Genomic DNA, 15191 nt, shown 5'->3' with positions numbered 1-15191 from the left:
TATCGAGAGGCTACTAGATTGGGGGTAGTCTGGTATATATAAGATGGCCACAACGTGAAGAGGTAATGAGTAATTGAACTGCAGTCAGAGAGTGTGTAAATGAATGGAGTATTGTTGAAGTCGAGCTCGTGAGACGTGAGTTATAGCATTTGTTTTAGCGCGACTGTTGAAATTAAGTGTATCGCAAAGTTATATTCAGAAAGAATAAACCAGTTTTATTTAAGAAAGGACTTGTGTCACTAAAGTTTCGTCGGGACGAATTTACGGAAAATTAACTAACGAACGGAGACGTAACAAAGTATATGCTGAATTTCATTGTTAACATAAAAGATAATAAATCATTGTGGGTTTTGAATTAAAGAATTTCTCTGTCTGAGCCCTTATTCTACACAAATATTTCTCGAGTTGGTGATCTGTGTGCTCAAAACTGTATGTCCTGGTATTTAAACAAATATTATTTGGAACTTTTACTGTCTCCCTCACCACATATACCCATCAAAGTATGTAGTTTTAAAATATAATGTAGTTTAATGAAGATGCTAAGCTATTTTGATCCAAGTTATCTGTTGAACTGTGTCATTCAATTAGGGTGTCATCTGCATTTTCTCATGTGGGATATTCCTCTAAAGTGGAGATTGCTAAGTAGAAGTGGACAGTAAACTTTTCCATTGGCACATCAAGGGATACCTTGAGTGCACTTAATGACAGTGAAAGTGTTTTATTTCTCCTAATACAAGATTGGCTTAAATAATATTTTCTGATAGATATAAGCTCATAGTACCGCCTGTTATTATGAAGAGCTTTCCTGATTACTTTTAAAGGGAAATCAGTGCACCAGGATTGTTTTTTGTTGAGTTTGCTGTTTTTCTTTTGATAAGTGTATTTGCATGACTTGTATTGTTGAGTTGAGGTTTTGCATTTGAAAAAGAAACAAAAACTTATGACCAAGAGAAATAGTTAAGCACTAAGAGTAAACTGACATCAAATTTTCACCAATGATGAAGCGGTCCTTAGCTTTTATCACTGCACCTGCAAACCTGAGTAGGATAAATGCCAGAATCCGTTGCACCTAAAATAGCTGATCAAGTACTTTTCCTGAGGTTTAGCTTTACTACAAAGGAGGCATAGATGGTATGTGCAATTGGACAAGTCTGAGACTGAATGGGACAATCTCTATAGGACTTCCATGCATTTTATGACAAGAGTAGATCAACCCCAGCTCTATTCAATGCCACCCATAACCAGATAAAATATACCGGGAGTTTTACTGGTGGACAACATACACCAATTACAGTTATTTTACAGGCAAGTGATATAGCAGACATGGAATGATTAAGGTGGTGATCCGTGAGGCAGTGGTCACATTCTCCAGTGGTTAAATTCTTCATAATATGAGGTATGCTGACAGGGTGACAATGAGTCAGGAAGAAGCCAATGGATGTGTTATCTCTGGTAATTTTTTATTCTGCAACACAAGTGTAGAAACCTAACAATCGTCTCAGTGTAGGGGCCCCTCTACAAGCACATTCCACCAAAAAAGCAACATTCAGAACACCTCAACCAGAGATTGGCTGAGGGTCCATGAGTGAGAGTTGTATGGCAAAACCACAGGTAGCTGTCATATAAGGTAAATAGATGTCATCCCAATGTTTAAGGGTTTGGCAAAATATGATTTCAACAATTTCTTCAAACATTGTTAGGCAGATCACAGCTTGGTATGGCTGGACACAGGAACAGATGCTACAATGCTGACCCTGATTTGGAATGGACCAATCCTCAATGTTATTGAAAATTGAGCAAGGAACAACTGTTGGGCTGGAATGCAGTTTTATTCGGGTTGTTTTAGTATAAAACTGAGTTATTCACCATACCAAGTTAACCCTTGTAACAGGTATGTCAAAGTGCACATGTCACGACCTTTTACAGAGTTACATTCAAAATCTAATTAAAGTACTTTATTATCAATATAGAGAAAACAACTTGGTATCCAAACATTAATAATAAATCAAATTTTAATGTCATAGTTTAAATTCTTAATTTTATAATGAAATATTTAAAAAAGATCCCCAATCTCTACTATTTTGACATTCGTTCTCTAGATCTTCTCTTTCTCTAATTTATTTACCACTCTTACGGAAATACGGAATTTAAAGTAAATTACTCATTATAACATAAATTTTACGAAGGCAAAATCTAATTTTGATAGCCTTCAATCTTATTTTTTACAGAGTCATAAACTAGAAAATCAGACTAAATTGCCTCGCCTACCTATCACATCCTCTGTCACAAATTAATTATCTCTAAACATTACATACTATATAATTCATAAACAATAGAAGGATAAATTTTAAATCTATTGAATGGTTTATAATGCAAGGTTGTTTTAATTTTGAGTATTGTCAATTCTGTCTTCAATTTAAAAGTTTATCTGGTGGTGTTCAGATTGAGCAGCTAAGGGAATTAATTTAAGCCTCTTTTGTCTAATTAGAAAGCTAATTAAATAATTATAGTTATAAGACATTGTTTGATTTGTACCTGCTATTATTCTGTGTTCTTAGGTACATTATGTATGTAAATAAAACTACTGAATGTTCTAGTATCATCATTGAATTTCATGTGCAACTAACATAAAAAACAACCACAAGAGATCAAATGTAAGTGCTATATTTTTTGTATACTTTTTATTTATTGATATAAAAGTAACTAAAATATTAAAATTAGAAACTTATTAGTTTAGATAAGGCTATATTAGGTAAGATAATGAAAATAATAATAATTCTTCACGAAGTATGCTCGGGAGCAGCTCATGCATTACTTCATTCAATATAGTAACGTGAGTTACACCTTTGCTGAATGATTATAAAATGTGTGGGGGGGATTATTAGTCAGACACCGTTGAAAGGGCAATAAAACAATAAAATTAAGTATAAACAGATGTAGATTGTTACCACACCTTAAGGAATTTCTGATAAACTACTGTAATTTTTGTTTACAGTCTGCAGTCATTCTACAAAGAAAACACCTAACATGCTCATCTTTTCAGCTGTAGGGGCGTTATAATGTGATAGTCAATCCTACTATTCATTGGTAAAAGAGTAGCCCAAGAATTGGCAGTGGGTGTTGTTTACTAGTAGTCTTCCCTCTAGTCTATCACTGCTAAATTAGGGACAGCTAGTGAAGATAGCTCTCGAGTAGCTTTGCATGAAATTCAAGACAAACCAATCTAGAAAGAAAAAGGTAACTTAGATTTATTTCGTATTTTCTTATTATGGTTACAAGGTCAGTTAAGTTGACTGTGTCCGTATAGAGTTAGGTTACAGAAAATAATAGATAAAATATAGTTTTACTGTTTGTTTGTTTTGAATTTCGCGCAAAGCTAGACGAGGGTTATCTGCGCTAGCCGTCCCTAATTTAGCAGTGTAAGACTAGAGGGAAGGCAGCTAGTCATCACCACCCACCGCCAACTCTTGGGCTAGTCTTTTACCAACGTATAGTGGGATTGACCGTCACATTATATCGCCCCTATGGCTAAAAGGGCGAGCATGTTTGGTTGGACGGGGATTCGAACCCGCGCCCTAACCACCTGGTGATGCCGGGACACAGTTTTACTGTAAAAAAAAACATTTGATATTTAGTTAGGAGATTCTAGAGATTATGTAAATGTAATTTGAAAATTTTCAGATGAAGAATAGTATTTTAATCTTAGCATGAAAATCACTTTGCAACTGGAGGAACCAACATTATGCCTCCATATATTCACGGACAAATCTTAAATAAAAATACCTAATTAAAAAATATAATATTTTTATGTATGAAAGATAACCTGTAATGTTATCTGAAAGTTTGCCAAATTTCGTGAAGATACACAAAACATACTGAAAGTTATAGTATAAAAATTCTGATGATTATTTTGTGATTATAAGGCTGGCCACATCGACTGACCCCATATGGAAAGAGCTAAATGCTCAAAATAGGGGTCCTTCTGATAATTTACTCTGGTAACATAGGAAGATATAGCCTGTAATATTGTTCTGAGATGGAGGATATTCTCGTCAACAAGTTTATTGAGGGGCTTCCTAGTGAGATAATGAGCCATCACTTGGGGAGAGAAATCTTCTCATCCTAATGGATGCAATTTTGTGGCAACAAGATTTAAATTTATTTTTTCTAATAACTCATAAACGAGATAGGAAAGCTCACATTTACAGCTACAGTTGCTGTGCTCAGATAGGCCACCCTACTCAAATGTGTGTCTAATGCCAAGCTCGAGCTATGCTATAGGCAAATCAGCAGCCAACATATCCTGGTATTGCTACACAGCCCAACTGGCTCCTAGTGAATGGGTAAGGCTTCTTTGGTCCTCTCATAATATATCTGTCACACTCAATGCAGATTATGCTTTTCATAGATGTCACTATGGAAGGGAGAACCAATATGTTTGCTTTGGGAGTCAACAGCAGAGTAATTTTGAAATGATGTGCTTGTAACTTGCAGTGTAGCAAGATAGGCAAAACTACTAGTTTTGACTGACTACATAGCAGGAGCTTAAGCAGTAAGCTCCAGTTGTTACTACTTCAGATCTAAAACTAATGGTGCATGAGCTGTGTCAATCCATTAACATGGGAGGGTGCATCTGGCAACTTGTGCCAAAAGATTTTTCGTCAGCCCAGTCTCTCAGGTCTATGCAGTAAATGGTATTTTACTGTGAGAATACAAGAGCGGTTTATACAGAAGCTACTAGTATGTTGATTCATCTAATTGTGCATCATGTAATCTGAATGAAGCCACTAGCCTGTCCTCTCAACAATAACTTCATTTTGGTAAATAATGAAAAACTAGACGTGATTTGAGAGGCATATCTTTCACTGCATCCACATAAAGTCAGTCAGAGAATGAAGGTAGTTATCTCCAGCCTTGGGTATGACACTGGTATCCTAAAGATGGACATACTGTGGAAATAATTGGCCAGTTTTGTCTGTGCAATACATAAACTGAATTTCCATGGGAAATTCATCCAATGCCAGTCAGACCAGGCCCAGGTATAATGGACTACACGATTGTACATTATAGCGGGAGACACAGTATCTTTGTGTACACAAGTTATCATCTGTGGTTTTCAATATATAATGATTGGTGCATCAGTACCTTGTAATATGGTGACAGAACCAACACAAGAAATGTACTGTTTTCTGACAAGATAGCATACAACATTAGCTCAGACAGTAATCTGTGTAGAGAGATAAAGTCCTGGTGTTGTTTTGCAATTATGTGTAGTCAGCTATCCATCTCCGCACTGGAATGTTAATCGAAATGACAGATGAAGAGGGGTTACTGAAGCTAGTGGTATTGTCTAGTATTATTTCTGTCATGCCATGTCTGACAAAAACATACAATTGTTCACAATTCTGAGATCGCTGTTTGGGGATTGTACAGTGGCAAAAGCTCAGTGATCAGCTAGTTGAATATGAAAGTGTATTTGTAGAACCAGATGACTGACAGATCATAAATAGATGAAACACATATCTTGTTAAACTACTATCATGCAGACTTCTCCAGAGCACTAGGGATATACTCTGTGCGGAAATATGGCAGATGTTAAAGGACAGAATAATATAGCATTCAGAGAGTATGTGTGGTAGCCTCCAGTAGTTATTGTTAGGATCCCTCCACAGGTAGAATATATTGTCTACAGGCAATATACACGTAAGTACACTTAATACTACAGAATTGTCTCTCAACCTAGGTTGAGATGATTGTGGCCAGGCCTTCTCTTCATTCCAACCTACTCTTCTAGCTCAACTTTTACCACTAATCAAAATCCACGTCACCACACACATTTTTTCCTGACTTTTTTATATTCGAATTCTTAAAGCTTTTTGATATATTTTTGAATAAATTTGCCAGAAATGTTTCACACACACATTCACTTTGTTTTCTTAATGACCAGTGTTACTGCATAGAGGAGGCATACTGAACAATGATGGCAGGAGTATCAAAGACTATGAAAACGTTTTAGCCTGGCTGCAGCACACACGGGAACCATGAAGCCAAATGTTCTGATTGTGGGTTTCTCCAATATTTGGACTCCACATGGTCCTTTCAACAGCTATTCCTCAGAGTTTGAGGAACAGACAATCCTCTTCTAATCACAAAACCATCATCAAACCAGGATTGGTCTTCAAAGCGTCACATATCTCTCCCAACATCCCATTTTTTGTACATATGTGTATATTTCGTGAAGAGTTCTTACTTGCAGAGGTGTCACTGGGCACATGCACACAGGGTCTGTGCCCCAATTATATTTCATAGAGCCCCGAATCACCAGTTAGTGTCTTGAAAAATCAGAATAGAAAACCATGATCGATATCACACTGAAACGCTGAAACCTCCAACGCCTGTGGGCCAGAATCCTGATTCATTTACGTAGCTAGCGATGTGTCTGTTTTGTTATAGTTTGATTATCATTGTTAAAGGGGTTTTCTCGTATTTTGTATTATTTTTAGTTGCTATAATGTAAAAGGTTTGTATTATGTCTTTTCATATAATATTGAAAGCTTTACTTATTTTCATGACAAATGTTGTATTTTTTGCATGTCTTATTTTTGAAAAGGGTTTTCGTGTAAAGAATCTTTATTTTGTACTTTTGCACTTGATGTTTGAAAGGCTGTTTCAATATGTTTTAAATGCCTTTTGATGTCAAAGGGTGTATCTAACTGTTGTATTAAAAGGTTTATTATATTTCAAGTTATGTTAAAGGGTTTGTTTTGTACCTCTTATTATAAGAAGAATTTATGTTATTTTGTATTATTTTGATCTCCTGTAAAGGATAATGCTGCTGCATTGTTTTAGGCTCAATTTTTTATTGTGTAAAGTTATGTTTCCTTTAAATGACAGTTTGCTAACATGAAGGATTTTGCGGGAATGACGATAAGTTGCAGCAAGGTAGGCAAGGAAACCAGTTTCAATTAACTACATAGCAGAAGTAGGAGGTTAGATACCAGGCTCTAACTGCTGTCACTTCAGCTTTAGAAAATTAATGGAGCCCAAGATGGGTAAAGCCATCAACTTGGGGGAGTGCAGTTGGACAATGTGTACCAAATTGTTGGTGGTCAGTCCATCTCTATTAGGGCTGGGTGATGTTTTACATGTACCCAGAAAAGTACAAGGGCAAGAGATAGATCATTGTGGTATATTTGGAACTTCTAGCAAAATCACAACTCTGTCCATATAACATATACTATGTTCTGGCAAATGGTGATGGGCTAGATGTGACTGAGATATGTCTCAGACTGTGTCCAGATGTGTCATCCACAGAACAAAATTAATCATCTCTGTCCCTGGTTCTGACATTGCTATCATAGGGATAAACGTACTGTATAAATTCTCAGTCAGTTTTGTCTGTGCAACAAGTAAACTACATTTCCATGGGAAAGTACTCCAGTGGTGGCCAGACCAAGCTCAGATGCATGGATTGCACGAATGTATGTTGTGTAGGGAGTCACGGTACCTCTGTGTTGTTCAGTGATTTAGAGTAATGTTTTATGGTTTCCTGCAGATTAGATCTATTACATCAGTATAAAGTAACATAGTGATAGAGCAGTACATGAAATGAACTGGTTCATGTCCAGAAACTATGCAGCCTTAGCTCGAACAGTTATCTGTCTAAGAGGAGGAGAGGGGAATAATATTATATATTATATTATTATTCTATTTATATATTATATGATATTATTATTATAATATATTATATAATTATGAGAAGATATTTATTTGACTTTCCATTTGAATGGTTGTTGATATGGTAAGCAAAGTGGAGGTAACTGAGATTAGTGTGTTGCTTCTGTCAGGCCACGTCTGAGAGCAAATATAAATTCACAGAAGCTCAGTGACTTGTTGGTTGCATTTATTAATGTGTTTATAGAATCAGGTTGCTGAATGAGAGAAAATTTAACTGGTCATCATATAGACACTGATAACAGATATTAAACAATGACCTTGCAGATTTCCTTGGAGAACTGGGGATGTAGCAAGTAGTGAGACACAGTGTATGCTAAACAACAGGATCATAGTCTGGTCATCTCCTGTGGTAATTACAGGAAGAAGGAGGATACATCAAGATTTTATTGGCTGTGAATGGTTAAATGCAGTGACCTGCATTGATGCCTTTCCACTCCAATGGACAGATGAATGTTTGGATGCATTAGAAGGTACGTAGTTTTTCAACACTTTACACCAGACATCCAGATCCTAGTAAAAATGATGAAAGCAGTACTCGAGATGGTTTGTATAAGTTTTTGTAGTGTCATTTGTTTTGTGTAATGCTGTTGCCACTTTTGAGAGGCTAATGGAACTTATACTGGAAGGAATGAAATCAGAAAAAATGCTAGGTCTATGTCGACAATATCTTAGTTTTTACCACATGTTCGAGTTTGGTGCTGAAAAATCTTTAGCAGACAAAAAAGGCAGGCTTAAAGCTGAAACCAGGAAAGTGTGTACATTGGTCACATTGTGAGTAGAGATGTATTTTCTACTGACCTTACAAAGATCAGAGTGGATTGCAAATGCCCTCATCTAATGCCAAAATTAGAAGTACACAGTTTCCTTGGTTGTACATCATATTACTGGCATTTGGTGGCGAACTTCTCTAAGATTGCCATACATTTTCGGCTCTCATCAAAACTGGAGGGACTGAGGAAAGTGACTAAGCATCCCTCTTGCTAAAACATTGTTTAGTTGAGGCTCCAACGTTGACATATCCATGATGAGACTTGAGTTCCTGTTGAATACTGATGTCAGCATTAGTGAAATTTTGACAATGTTAACACTGTTGCATGATGGAGTAGAGCATGTACTCACATACACTATCCATATGCTAATGCACCAGAATTCATACACTGCACAATGAAAAAAAAATCATCAAGTTATCTTTGTCAAGCAGTACCAAGTGACACATTATTAATTGCTTTCCTAAACAGGCTGAATGAGGTTTATGCAGTAGCTTATACTTCAGCAAAGTCTGTTACTGATGCTTTGGCAAAGCAATGCATATCAAAATATGCCACACCTGAAGATATTCACATGGATCAAGTATCTAATTTTAATAGCCAGGTATTCACTGAGTTATGTAGAGTGCTGTTTGTATTTAAGATGAGTAATGTATAGTAGAAAGTTCATTATTTGCGTGTATCATGCATTACTGAAGTATCCCATAAACTTTAAAAACTGGAAGTGATTACAAAACTTTGGATCATAAAGTTGCAGGAGAACAAAATGGAATCATAGGGAGAACCTGTTTCTTCATTGAATATTCCCACTCTGAATACCATTTGTGATTTAAGCCGTCTATATCATATCAACATAACTCATATGATAGCATATATAAAGTAATAGTTGAGCACTTTAATTTATGTTTCAGGAGCTTCAGGAAGAACAACTAAAGAACACGGTTCTATTGTAAGTCTTCTCGCCATGCATCAAGGTGAAGTATAGCCAATATAGATTGAATAGTTTACCACAGATGCAGGTTACCTGTGAAATGGAACTTTATCAGAAAGTTAAAGTGCACAAAAGTGAGGCATACCATCATTATCAACCACTGAGATATGGTTATTAACCTATGTTTCAGCTAGGATCCTCCTAATTTCTTATGCATGAAATACTTCAGAGTTTGCCTAACACTAAAATACGAGACCAACAAGGTGTTACATGCATTGGTGCTAATGTGTGATGGGAGTTTACTGGCTGCATTCAAGTCGAGATGTTAATTAAGCTGTGACATCAAAATTGTACAGCGTGTACTTCCCACGTGAAAAGCCAGCCTAAACAGGGAGTCCATTGCAGATAATAGCCCTGGATGTTAATGGTCATTTTCTGGAAACTGAATGAAGTAATTGATTTATGCTGGTCATGATCAATTACTTTCCTAAGCAGACTGAAGCTTAACCATTGGTTGATACTTCAACATAACCTATAACTGATGTGTTGGCAAAGCACTTGATATTCCAGTACAACAAACCTGAAGAGATTCGCATGGATCAAGTATCTAGTTTCAATAGCCAGTTATTCACTGTGTGGTATAAAGTATTGTAGGTGTTTAAGATGAATACTTTGCTTTATCAACTTCAGCATGATGATTTACCTGAATGAGTGATACAGACTATCAGCTAGATGCTTGTAAAGTTTTTAATCCTAGAATAACCAATTGAAACAAACACTGGCCATACGTGATGACGGTTTATCGAACAATGGGGGAGAGGTTTGACTGGTTGGTTTCCAAACATATTCATGTTTGATAGAGAAATACAGGTATTTGTGGAGTTGATGTGTGTTTGGCCACAGTGTGCAAAAAAATATGTGGAATGGTTAAGGTCTATGTTAGTTGATGCACACAAGTTCATTCATCAGCAATTGGGAGAGGTCATCACATTGCAGAAGAGTTGCTACAATAAAGCAATGAAGGTACAAATGTTCCAACATGGAGACTAGGTATGTCTTTGTATGTGCCAGTGACACAGAAACAACTCGGTTCTACCTGGATAAGTCCGTTTCTTGTCTTACAAGACTTTGATTCACTAATGTACAAGTTAAAGTGTAAGCAAGTGGAAAACTTCAAAAACTAAGTCCATACATTACTGTTAAGACTCTTGTGCACTAGCTAGACCAAGAATCAGAAGTTGAGACTGGCGAGTCAGAGGGTAATGAAGGAACTGTTTTGTTTCATTCTGACTCTATTGATGAAGAGGAAGAAGGTGCAGAGAGTACATATATAGCTGTGCAAGATGAGGAAGTGCATAGAGAGAAAGCATGAGATAGCTCTGCTGTTTGGCTGAGTTGTCGATGCTGACCTCCTGATCAATATAGTTGGGATTAACTGGAAGACCAGCAGCTAGGACTGTCACTGATTGTATGATGTTGTTGCTTAATCTTTTTTAGTGTCCTTTGCAGGGAGTTTTCCTTTCTGTGTTGTTGTTTAGTGGTCTGTCGGCATTTGGCTGTATTGTTGATTAGTGTCTTTCTTATAAATGTTGGTGCCTAATTTTCTTCATAAGTATTTTTGCTATGTGAGTTTCCGTCATATATTTTGTGGGTTCTTTTACTGTAGATATTTTATATATACCAAACGCCCTTCCTTACTAATAAAAATTTATACTTCTGTTTATTACTTTCTGATTTTTTTCTGTTCTCCACTTTTTTCATCATTAAATATAGACTGTGAAACACATACAAAATCATATTCAAATAACAAAGGAACATAAATATCGTGACTATTAATCAGAATTTTTCGGATTCTGTGTTTCAGTCATATCTTAACATTTTTGTTTTTATAATAATAACTTAGTGTGTTCATAAGTCCAGATATTCACCAGATTGCTTTAGGCAAAGCTACAGTTCTCTATTTTTAAATGTTGCTATATGAACGTATTGTCTTAAAGAGTATTCTCAGAAACCTCTTCCAATACATTTATTTCAGAAAACCTTGAAGAGAAATAGTTTTCATAGATTCGTTTCAAAAATCATGGATAAAAAATTAATTTTTATCGTATGAGTGACTCTTTATATTCACAAAATGTATATTTATATTATTGCTTTATTCTTAAATAAAGTCATGCATTATATATATATATATATATATATACTATATATCCTTAATAAATAAAAAAAATATATGTAATTAAAGGATGTACCAAAAACGTTTGTCTAGATTTAACACTATGACAAGTGCTAGAGGCTTGAATGTTGAAGACTGCTGTACCACTCCTTCATCTATCAGGACCATGGATTATGCTTGGTGTTGACTTAATAGAATCATTACCCATCACTAGTAAAGGCCATTGTTACATTTTATCCTGTACAGGTTACTTCACCAAATGAGTTGTTGTTGTACCATTATTTGATACAACAGCACCTGAAATCGGATATCTTCTACAAGTCAGTTTGTACATTGTTTGAAGTATTACATCAAATGTGCATTTGTAGTAAACATCAGTGTTACTTGAAGTTATTCTAATGAATGTGGAAGAAATGAAAAATCTAAAATTATAATAATCATTAAGCTTCAGAGTAAATTATCCTTTTACCTTCCTTGGATAGACAAGGAAATCGACGAAAAGAAGTACCCCAATTAAAAGGAATGTGTAAGGGTTGGAAGGATAAAGGACGAAAAACAGGAATAGGAGACATATGACGTTCTAACTGAGACAAACAGGCTACAAAGGTCGTAAGGGTGGATTGCCTGGAGGGCTGATGTCACCTGAGGCTCGATGGTTTCTGGGACTGTATCAAAGACATAATGTCTCAGAAAAGGTGCAAGATGTAAGTCCCTGAGATATGTTGAGGGTAAATTGACCCAAGCCAATACCATTTCCTCACCTATAAGGTCCCAACAACAAAGAAACTATGTATGTAACACCATAGCCGAGGACAGAATCCGGGCTAACATGGAGGAGAGAAGGTGAAGGGTATCCACAGAAAACTCCTCAGGATTTCTATGGTGAGCCTCTGATAGGAGATGTATGTGAGAAAGATACTGTAGAAGGTTAGTTATGGTAATATGAAGACGAGAATATGTGGCATGGGTAAGACTAACATTAGATTTGGGAGCCGCCCCCAAATAGGTAACAATGCACCCAACAACTGTTGATCCAAAAACTGATAATCCACACATTGGTAAGAAAACGCATACTGATCAGAAGTCCTCAACGGACATGGCATGATGATCCCTTCACTTAATTGTTAGACAAATTGATCAGCATGTACCCGAATATCTGGAGAAGGAGGAAATACCAAAAATGGTTGAGAAGGTGTCTCATGTAACAAGGAAGAACAAAATGAATAAGAGATATGGGAAGGGGATAAACCATCACAAATCTGAGACATGAAATCTGTGAAGACCTAATTACGTCTAGGTGAATCCTCTGGTGGTAATTGGGAAGGAACAGCAAAATCTGGAAGCAGGAAGTGAAGATCAAAATCCTTGTCATTTTAACAATTTCAACTGACTCGGGAGGAGCCCGAGCAACGTCAGGGAACAAAGGTTGACCTATGTGGCATTCAGTATCCCAACTTATAAAAGCAGAGCTCCACTGTCGGGTCGCTCACACCTGAGGCCTGAGAAACAACATTGGTCATTTCTGTGACCCCCAAAGTGGTAACGTGAACTTCAGAAGTCATAACTCAAGAAAATGTTCACAAATTGTTGAGTGCAGAAAAATAATGGCATGAATGAAGTAGTATTAATTGAAATAAAAACTAACTCAAAAAGGAACCACTTCATGTGAGGAAAAAACTGTTTGTCACATGGGAAGCACTAAGCACACAAAATAATACATCTGAACTCAAACGCTACTAAACGAAAAGTGAAGCTTTGTTAGAGAAGAGAACATGTCATGCTACTATTGGTTAAGAGATGGCATGCGCATGATGATTTGCATGAGAAACATTTTGGAATATAGTAATTCCAACAAGGGGAGTGCAATGTTTGTGGCATGTATAAAGAACAGTTCGCATATTGATTGTTTGTTTGTTTGTTTTGAACTTCGCACAAAGCAACACAAGGGCATCTGCGCTAGCTGTCCCTATTTTAGCAGAGGAAGACGAGAGGGAAGGCAACTAGTCATCACCACCCACCACCAACTCGTGGGCTACTTTTTTACCAGTGAATAGTGGGAGTGACCATCATATCATAATGCCCCACGGACGAAAGGTTTGTTTGTTTGTAATTAAGCACAAAGCTACACAATGGGCTATCTGTGCTCTGCCTACCACGGGTATCGAAACCCGGATTCTGGTGTTTTAAGTCTGCAGACATACCGCTTTGCCACAGGGGGGCCGGCTGAAAGAGCGAGCATGTTTGATGGGATGGAAATTCGAACACGCAGATTGCGAGTCGAGCTCCCTAACCACCTGCCCGTCGCATATGGAGGGCAGCAATGGAGGGAAGTACAGTATCGGAAGTCTTACTCACACTTATTTCGGGAATTTTCTAATTTGAAGTGTTAATGCTTCTTAATAACAGAACTGGTCAGGAAGGAATTAAAATTTATAACATACAAAGAAAAACAGTAAAATTTATCCTGCGATATTTTTATAAGAATTTCTTTCAACAAATGCTATTAGTATTACATAAAACTAAATAACAAGTTGATACTTTCATTTTATTTTCAAGAAATAACCGAATTAAAAAAGTTTTTAACCAACGAAAATGTTACCTGTAGCATCCTTTTAGTTTACTATTACTAGTAATAATAATAGTATAAATCATTCGTTCAGATAGGCTTAGAAATAACAACTATTATAAATAATGATACGACAGCTGGGAGCATGCTACTGGAGTTTCTCGAAGGATCATGAATTATTTGGGAGGCTCGAATTTGTTCGAGGCGCCCTCCTTTTTTAGTATATAAGCCTGGCGAGAAAAACCAGCGCGATTGAAGAGATATAGACAGATCGGATAGATAGATAATTGAGTCAAGTTAACAGTAGGCATCGTAAGTAAAGTGTGTGAATCACTGTGATTTATAGCGTGTATTAAAAAGGTTGTTAAGTTTAAAGTGACTGTGAAAATTCTGTGTATTACTAAAAGTTGTATTGAGAAAGAATAAACTGGTTTAGTCAAGAAAGACTTGTATCGCTGAAGTTCCTCGGAAGTAATTTCTACTTGAAATTAACAATCAAGCAGATACTAAACAATAACACAGAGAAGTAGGCCGTTTATATAACATAAAATAATACTTGCGAAATATGTTTGTTAACAGTAAAAACTGAAATGAATAAAGTTTGCAAAAACAGACATTTAGTAAAAGATACGATATGGAGGGGTAAAATATAGACGAGGATAAAATTACAAGGCTTTAAACTGCGACATTTTGGACGGGGGTGAGATTTTGCGGCACAGCGTCATTTTAAAATACTGTTACGACATGGAGGTCACGTGACTAGTATCACGCCACGTCATTCTCGAACTTTCACGTCTTTTCCTTAAATCTCGTGATCTTTCTAGATATAGTGTAGTCTTGTATATATAAGACCGGCCACGAAGCGACAGAGAGGTAGTGAGTAATTGAACTGCAGTCAGAGAGTGTGTAATTGAAAGGAGTATTGTTGAAGTCGAGCACGTGAGACGTTTGTTATAGAGCGACTGTTGAAATTAAGTGTATCGCAAAGTTATATTCAGAAAGAATAAACCAGTTTTA

This window comes from Limulus polyphemus, unplaced genomic scaffold, assembly GCF_000517525.1.
Source record: "Limulus polyphemus unplaced genomic scaffold, Limulus_polyphemus-2.1.2 Scaffold1012, whole genome shotgun sequence".
In the NCBI taxonomy this organism is placed as follows: Eukaryota; Metazoa; Arthropoda; class Merostomata; order Xiphosura; family Limulidae; genus Limulus; species Limulus polyphemus.
Note: the sequence above shows the minus strand (reverse complement) of the source record.